The 8,882-nt window shown below is 34.2% G+C and overlaps 2 long non-coding RNA genes across 2 annotated transcripts; one reads left to right on the top strand and one right to left on the bottom strand.

Annotated features, from left to right (window-relative positions):
* Positions 1 to 851: 851 nt before the first annotated feature.
* LOC115963231 lies at positions 852 to 2,522 on the top strand. The gene is made up of 2 exons (XR_004085761.1): positions 852 to 1,068; positions 2,458 to 2,522. It is a non-coding gene; the product is annotated as an uncharacterized LOC115963231 (long non-coding RNA).
* A 1,002-nt stretch (positions 2,523 to 3,524) lies between these two features.
* LOC115962966 lies at positions 3,525 to 5,055 on the bottom strand. Its single transcript, XR_004085644.1, has 2 exons — positions 4,979 to 5,055; positions 3,525 to 3,589 (listed from the first exon to the last, which is right to left on the bottom strand). It is a non-coding gene; the product is annotated as an uncharacterized LOC115962966 (long non-coding RNA).
* Positions 5,056 to 8,882: the final 3,827 nt, after the last annotated feature.

Raw genomic sequence — 8,882 nt, 5'->3', positions numbered from 1 at the left:
GACCTAACTAAACCCCAAGACTCCATATTTTTCTTCATTTATTGAGAACATGAAAAAAATCGTTGAAACTTTCCGTGCAATGCATTAATTGTCGACCTAACTAAACCCCAAGACTCCATATTTTTCTTCATTTATCGAGAACATGAAAAAAATAACTGAGAATTGTCTAATATGTAACTGTCATCACGAGTCTTTTATGTGTTAATGTGAGACAAGCAAATTTCCTCAATGCTGCGAAGTTTGTATTCCCATATTCTCATCTTTGTCAATACATTTTTGGACGAAATGTGCAACTTCTGACCTGTTCAAAACTTATGTTTAATCTATTTGGCTTAATCTGAAGGATGAACGTGCAGAATGGATATGATCTTTTTCTCGCTTGCCATGTGCATGATGTGATAATCCCATCTGCATCTAATAACAAACAAAATTTGACTTTACAGAAAAGTTGGTGTGATTAGAATTAATTCTCGATGCCCTAAAGTCTAACCGAACAATATTACTACTAATGCTGCCTTGAACAGCCAAATTAGTTGTTCCTTATTTTGATCAAACGCACAGAAATTAAAAAAACTAGTCGCTAACCCGTGCGATGCACGGGAAAGCTACCAATTTTTTCCAAATGATGTGACATTAGCTATTGGAATTCAATATCAATTCTCTAGTAGCATGTTGTTATTTTTCTATTTCATTTATTTCATGTCTTCCACTAAATATTCAATGCATTCATCTATATATATATATAAAACCGAAGCTTTTGAAGCTCCCACAATTTTCCACGTCAGCACAACATTAAAAAAAAAAAATAATAAAACATAAAACAATAAAACCAAAACCAAAAAAAAAAAAAACCGAAACCTAAGAAAACCATTATAAACCTCTCTTTTCGCAAGCGCCTCTCCTTTTCTCTCTCTCAGTCGCTCGCTCTCTTCATCCATCAGCAAAAGGGCCTGCTTTTCTCTCTCTCAGTCGCTCTCTCTCTCCATCCATCAGCAAAAGGGTCTGCCTCCAAACCTCGCTCGGTCTCTTCATCCATCGGCAAAAGGGTCTGCCTCCAAACCAAACAAAGTAAGTTTTTGTTTTTTCCATCAGCAAATTGCTTTTCTTTTTGTATGTTGTTGATTTTGGTTGGTGGGTATTTATACAATATCAATAATCAATGTTTACGTGTTTTATTGATCTTGCAAACATAATTCAGTATGTAATCGGGCAATTCAGGCTGATGAGGCTGATACAGAATAGATTAACATGTACTGTGGCCAAAATAATTTTTTGGTTTTCACTTGAATCAATAATAGACATGGATAATAAGTATTAAGTAATTTTATATGGTTTTCAGTTTTGTGACAAACCTTATTGTTGTACTTGGATGGTGAATTACATTGGGTTTCTAAAGCTATTTGTTTCGTCTATATATATATATATATAGTGTATTTTGGTAAAGAATTGCACTTTTCACAGCATAAGATTTTAGTCAAGTGCTTGGCATCAGAATTCTTTTATTAACAATCTCAGGATTCTTATGAATTTGATGTAATTATCCAAGTATCATTGGTCTGCAAGGAATGCCAACCGTGACCATTTTTCTGCAATCATATTTGAATACACTATTGAATGTTCGTCAGCTCCCTTATGGAGAACCTATAATAAATTTTCCTTAATGTAGTTTGTGCTTTTATGGTCCTACTTTTTGGCTGGTTGGTTTGCTTGTGGCATTTAGATTGGATGTGCCATGTATGTATGAGAAATAAAATGAAATAGAGATTGCTGCTTCAGATTTTGTTAGCCTTAAATGGCTCACAACTATTGATTTGTATCTTCTTTTTCATTCACTTCATCCTTCTTTTTTACTCATGTTGGTTGGTTCAAGTTACCTGTTGTTGTTAAACTGTTTGAGACTACTTTCTTAGAAGATGCCCCTTACTAGAAACTAGGAACTTGAGAATAACATCAGTTAGAAAAGAACTCTCAACCTATCTATTAAGAACTTACATCCAACTTTGGCACAATAGAAAACATACTTCGGCAAAGATTATTTCTTTCTTTCCCTGTTGGCATTGTTCAGTATGTATGTTCTTTGAATCCTTGCTGTGTCCCTGTGTAATTTGGTTGTCTATGAGAATGGAACCCTTAACCTATATGTTGAAAATTTACATCCACCTTTGGCACAATAGGAAACATACTTTGGCAAAGAGTAGTTTTGTCTTTCCCTGCTGGCATTGTTCAGTATGTATGTTACTTTGAGTCCTTGCTGTGTTAGAAAGTTCCATTTTTTTAATCATATTTTGTTCATATTTTACTTGAAGTTTTGCTTTTATGTTTCATTTCTCACTGATGAACATTATTTTCAATCTTTTATTTGAAAATTATTTGCTTATAATTGCTCCTGTTGCTGTCATATCACAAATTCCTGTAGGCCCACTCTTGTAACAAAATAATAAGAATTGTTGCCTGTAGGTAGGTGATCCTCTAGAGAAGGCTGCACTTAAGGGAATTGATTGGAGTTATAAGTCAGATGAAAAGGTCATGCCAAAAAATAAATCATAACTCAGTTTCCACACAAAAACAAAGGAAGCAAGCTGATAACTCCACCTCAATCAGTTTCCACTAAACAAATTCAAACCCAGAGCTCAGTTTCCACACAAAAACAATTCAAATTGACCAATAGCTCAGTTTCCACACAAAAACATATATTCAATTTGATTATCTTAGTGTGTGCACAAAAACTCAATTCAATCAACTCTAGAATACAAAATAGGTTGGGAACTTCTTTTTCTAAAGAAAAATCTTGATGTTATATATCATGGCATATTCCCAAATACATTTTCGTATCTACCTATAAAATTTTACCATAAAATACACAATAACTTCTTTCTTATAAGCTACCTGATTATGCAAGCATCAAGTAAAATAGCATTCCTAATCCATATATGCATGCATACAAATTGCAGGGTTCACGAATAAAATAGACCTTCACAAAAGCAAAAAATTCCTCCTGAATGCGAACAACAACTGCCATTCTCTTCAAGTGGGATGCAAAGTGGTGTCTCTGAACAATCTGAACAACATTGCCACTTCCCCTGCAATTTATAGCATGTCATAAAATCATGAAAAAAAAAAAATCTATTTATGCAGAAATTGGCTTCAAGACTTTAGTGGCTGTTTCCACCAAAATTAATAGACAAAGATATAGTCAATGACCAACTGAACTCTTTTTGATTGCTACCTTCATTTGTCTTTACTCTGGTTCTTAAGTGATTTTTTTACCCTCTTATGCTCTTTTATTAAGAATCTCTTGCTACATGTTCTTTAACAAAAAGAACATGTAAAGAAAGGAACCAATAACAGAAGCAAAAAGCGCAGCTAAAGCAAGGAAAAAGATAAAGAAAACGAATACATGTCCATAAAATCACATTCCAATCTTGGATTAAAGAATGAAAATAAAACTATATATAGAAATAAAGCCCAAAGAGCAATAAGACTAATGATATTGAAATGTCACAGCATACCTTTTTGGCATGACCTTTTCATCTGACTTATAACTCCAATCAATTCCCTTAAGTGCAGCCTTCTCTAGAGGATCACCTACCTACAGGCAACAATTCTTATTATTTTGTTACAAGAGTGGGCCTACAGGAATTTGTGATATGACAGCAACAGGAGCAATTATAAGCAAATAATTTTCAAATAAAAGATTGAAAATAATGTTCATCAGTGAGAAATGAAACATAAAAGCAAAACTTCAAGTAAAATATGAACAAAATATGATTAAAAAAATGGAACTTTCTAACACAGCAAGGACTCAAAGTAACATACATACTGAACAATGCCAGCAGGGAAAGACAAAACTACTCTTTGCCAAAGTATGTTTCCTATTGTGCCAAAGGTGGATGTAAATTTTCAACATATAGGTTAAGGGTTCCATTCTCATAGACAACCAAATTACACAGGGACACAGCAAGGATTCAAAGAACATACATACTGAACAATGCCAACAGGGAAAGAAAGAAATAATCTTTGCCGAAGTATGTTTTCTATTGTGCCAAAGTTGGATGTAAGTTCTTAATAGATAGGTTGAGAGTTCTTTTCTAACTGATGTTATTCTCAAGTTCCTAGTTTCTAGTAAGGGGCATCTTCTAAGAAAGTAGTCTCAAACAGTTTAACAACAACAGGTAACTTGAACCAACCAACATGAGTAAAAAAGAAGGATGAAGTGAATGAAAAAGAAGATACAAATCAATAGTTGTGAGCCATTTAAGGCTAACAAAATCTGAAGCAGCAATCTCTATTTCATTTTATTTCTCATACATACATGGCACATCCAATCTAAATGCCACAAGCAAACCAACCAGCCAAAAAGTAGGACCATAAAAGCACAAACTACATTAAGGAAAATTTATTATAGGTTCTCCATAAGGGAGCTGACGAACATTCAATAGTGTATTCAAATATGATTGCAGAAAAATGGTCACGGTTGGCATTCCTTGCAGACCAATGATACTTGGATAATTACATCAAATTCATAAGAATCCTGAGATTGTTAATAAAAGAATTCTGATGCCAAGCACTTGACTAAAATCTTATGCTGTGAAAAGTGCAATTCTTTACCAAAATACACTATATATATATATATATAGACGAAACAAATAGCTTTAGAAACCCAATGTAATTCACCATCCAAGTACAACAATAAGGTTTGTCACAAAACTGAAAACCATATAAAATTACTTAATACTTATTATCCATGTCTATTATTGATTCAAGTGAAAACCAAAAAATTATTTTGGCCACAGTACATGTTAATCTATTCTGTATCAGCCTCATCAGCCTGAATTGCCCGATTACATACTGAATTATGTTTGCAAGATCAATAAAACACGTAAACATTGATTATTGATATTGTATAAATACCCACCAACCAAAATCAACAACACACAAAAAGAAAAGCAATTTGCTGATGGAAAAAACAAAAACTTACTTTGTTTGGTTTGGAGGCAGACCCTTTTGCCGATGGATGAAGAGACCGAGCGAGGTTTGGAGGCAGACCCTTTTGCTAATGGATGGAGAGAGAGAGCGACTGAGAGAGAGAAAAGCAGGCCCTTTTGCTGATGGATGAAGAGAGTGAGCGACTGAGAGAGAGAAAAGGAGAGGCGCTTGTGAAAAGAGAGGTTTATAATGGTTTTCTTAGGTTTCGGTTTTTTTTTTTTTTGGTTTTGGTTTTATTGTTTTATGTTTTATTATTTTTTTTTTTTAATGTTGTGCTGACGTGGAAAATTGTGGGAGCTTCAAAAGCTTCGGTTTTATATATATATATAGATAATGCTAACCTCCTGTTAAACGGCTTTTTTTTTTTTAATTAATGAATTAATTTATTTTTTTAACAATAAACCAGCAAGCTTGAAACCCACAAAGTCAGCCCAATATCCATGAAAATAAACACCTGAAATTCTGTTGAATCGGGCTTGAAAAAAAAAATTAACCAAAGCCCATTAAGTTTGCTAAGTTTGAGAGCCAGATTTCCAGCCCAAAGACCCACTCAGATTGGCCCATTATCCACTTGAATTAAAACTTGAAATTAGCTTTAGAAGGGCCCAAAAATACTTAGACAAAATACCCGTGGGCTGCTTTGTGGTTGACCCACCCACCCCCCCCAAAAAAAAAAGCATGCAAAAAAACAATCCAAACCCAGCCTATGAAGTTGAGTAATATATATATTATATATATATATATATATATAAAACTGAAGTCTTTGACTTTTTTTAGAGCTCCCACATTTTTAAACATCAATATTATTTAAAAAAAAAAAAAAACAAAAAACAAAAATTCTGATTTTTTGAAAATCCTAAAGCAGCCTCCTCTGTCCGTCTCCACTAAGAGAGAAAATTTTGTTTTAAAAAAAAAAAAAATTCACTCAAACACTATGTTGATTGAAGATGGTCCCAAGTTCACTTTTAATCCTTTGATGTACAGGACATCAGTCAATAAGGGAAGTCCCAGAATATCAACGGTTCCCTTTCCAAGAACTTGTGAGTGACTACCATATCCAAATGTTACATAGCCGTCCTCCTTCTCCTTAAGAGTTTTGAATAGTGATTTATCTTCTGTCATATGCCTTGAACATCCGCTGTCAAGATACCACAGACACAAATTAAACACTTTCAATGCAATATGAAGAAAAAGACAAGCATGAGATAGGCATTCTTGACCATTAAAACAGGATTCATCTTCCTTTACTTCATTCATAGATGAGCGAAGCTTTCTTTTCAAACAATCAAATTTATCACATAATTGTCTATTCCTTCTCTTATATTTAGCAACTAGAGAATTTGACTTACACAAGCTATTATGAATATCATGATTTCTATGTTGCAAAAATTTCAACATGTGTACAAAAATTCTAGCATGTTTCTTTGATTTGAATAACTCTAAAAGCTCATTGCAAGGGCAATCTCCAAAGATGCTTATAGAGACATTATCACAAACACATGAACTATGCTTCATGTTGGCCTTTGCCATAGCACTATTCATAGCAAGCCAAGGGGTCTAGGATCACACTTAGGTAATGAAACCACAACAAGTGTACCCGTTCGGATACTAATTGAAAGCTCGAATTTGTGTAAAAACACAAGAGTTGTTTAGACCCCCAAATTAAAAATTACGGCACGGTTGATTTTACTCTAACTTAAACTAAGTGCAGAATAGAGTAAATGCGAGCGAATAAATAAGATAACTCCTCTAAGCCATATTTATCAAATCACAGCAGTAAAATGAAAGCTAAAAGAGTAGGGAAGAAGAATGCAAATACAAGATAACACGCCGATGTGTTATCGAAGAGAAAACTGAAGAACTCGGTAAAAAACCTCTCCACCGTTCTCCATGCGGTAAATTAAACCACTAGAGAATAAAGTTGGAGTACATGAATAACAAAAGACCCTTCAAGCCTTGTCTACCCCATGTACTTGAGCCCTCCAAGCTCCTTTTACCAACTGACTTGACCAAGCCTTGTCTTCTCTAGCTCTCCAGATCACGCAATTGAGCCCGATTGCATCCATCAAACAAATGGCTTCTTCCAATGCTTCCCAGTAGTACCAAAACCTCACTTTACACTCAGGATGGGTGTGGTAAGCGTTTGGGCTATCAACCTCTCAAGGATTTGGATATGGAGAGATATGAGTTGAGGAAAACCACAATGGATTGTGTAGAGGATTGTGGGTATGACAATCTCTCTTTCTCAAAGTTAATGGTTAGGGTTTTCTCTCTGAAAATCACTTCTCTCAATATGTGGGTAAGGTGGGTATATATAGTGTGGGTAGAGGTAAGGTGTATTAGATATGACAAAATAGCAAAATAGAATGTTTTGCGGGTATCTCGCGGGAAGGCCTTGACTGTTAGACACTCACGAAACCAGCTGTCAGAATCTGTCATGACCCTTCGCATTCCAGTCATGTGCTAAACACATGCTTCACTTTGCAGGAAGGCTACTCGTGAGCTACCCGTGAAAACTTCTTTGATCTTCAATTTGCCTTGAGTCTTCACACTCTCTCTCACACACAACCCTTACAAAGAAATCCCACATATAATATAAGGTACAAAAGATTGAACATAATTACAATCAAATTTGGCACAGAATTAAAGCCAACACAAAATAGTTGTAAATCACAACTTTACATATTTAATAAGAGTTATTAAATAAAGTAATTGCCAAGGTAGTTAGAATGTATGTATGATGAAAAAAAAAAAAAAACTGTTTTTCTCTACAAGAAGAAGAACAACAATATCTTTTAAAAGAACTTTTCTTTGAGAATTAACGTACATAAAGATTGATTGATAGACCACTCTTCTTGGGTACCATGTGGAATTGGGATGTTGGTTAGAGGTATTCTCAAGTCTTGGTTTTGAATTTCACTGCATCAAGGTACGCTTGCTATTTTTTGTTCTAGAATTCAAGGTTACATATTATCTCTTATGAATGAAGTAGATTTGTGCTTGTTGCTTCCATTGTGTGTTTTGTATGAGATGCAAAACCAGATTTTCCAACAATTTGAAATATTATAAGTCCAAGAACACTACAGAACCACACTCTTTGAAACTTAGGTTCCATGAATTGGTGGTGGATCTTCGGTTGCAGTCCCTAGCTATTGAGTACTATCATTATCTCTCTTATGAAGTTAGGTTACTCAATTATCTAATACAGTAAAAAGATAAGAGGAAAGTGATGCCTCCCTCTTCAGATGTGAAAATCCTTCATGAGCCACCCAAATAAGTCATCGGACTTTGGAAGTAATTCTATTGAGAAAATTTACATTGAAATTGTAAAATTAGAAGTAGGGGGATTGAAATTGGAAATTAGAAAATTACTCTAGGTATACACAAGCTATTACAACCATCTGCTACCATATAACAATATGCACACACCTAACACATAGACCTCTCACAATCTTTGCTACTGCTGCTACATTACGTTTATACAAATATTATGTTTTGTATCTTTGACAAAATACATGTATCTCTACTGATACACACTAGTTAATGCATCAGGTATAATAGTTGCAAAAGGCCAGGTTTAGGGGTGCTAGTCTTTAACTAATTACATGTCGGGGTTTATGTCCTAAAATCCAATTTATTGGCATGTCATGAATAATTAAATAGTTATATTATATGAGACTATCTATAAATGAACTAATGAGATATTATCATATAGTCCTTGAGATGCGTAGTATGTGATTTATGTGAAAAGTTATAGAAGATATAAATTATAAGTTCTTTATAAACTCAGAATTTTAGTTCGTAGTCAGTGATGAAATTGAGCATTTCATCTGCGAAGACTATAACATATCAACTAAGATGATTTGTCGTGATCATGGAAGTAGAGACTTTTAGTT

This window comes from Quercus lobata, chromosome 10 (assembly GCF_001633185.2).
Source record: "Quercus lobata isolate SW786 chromosome 10, ValleyOak3.0 Primary Assembly, whole genome shotgun sequence".
NCBI lineage: Eukaryota > Viridiplantae > Streptophyta > Magnoliopsida > Fagales > Fagaceae > Quercus > Quercus lobata.
Note: the sequence above shows the minus strand (reverse complement) of the source record. Positions and strands in the feature narration are given on the sequence as shown.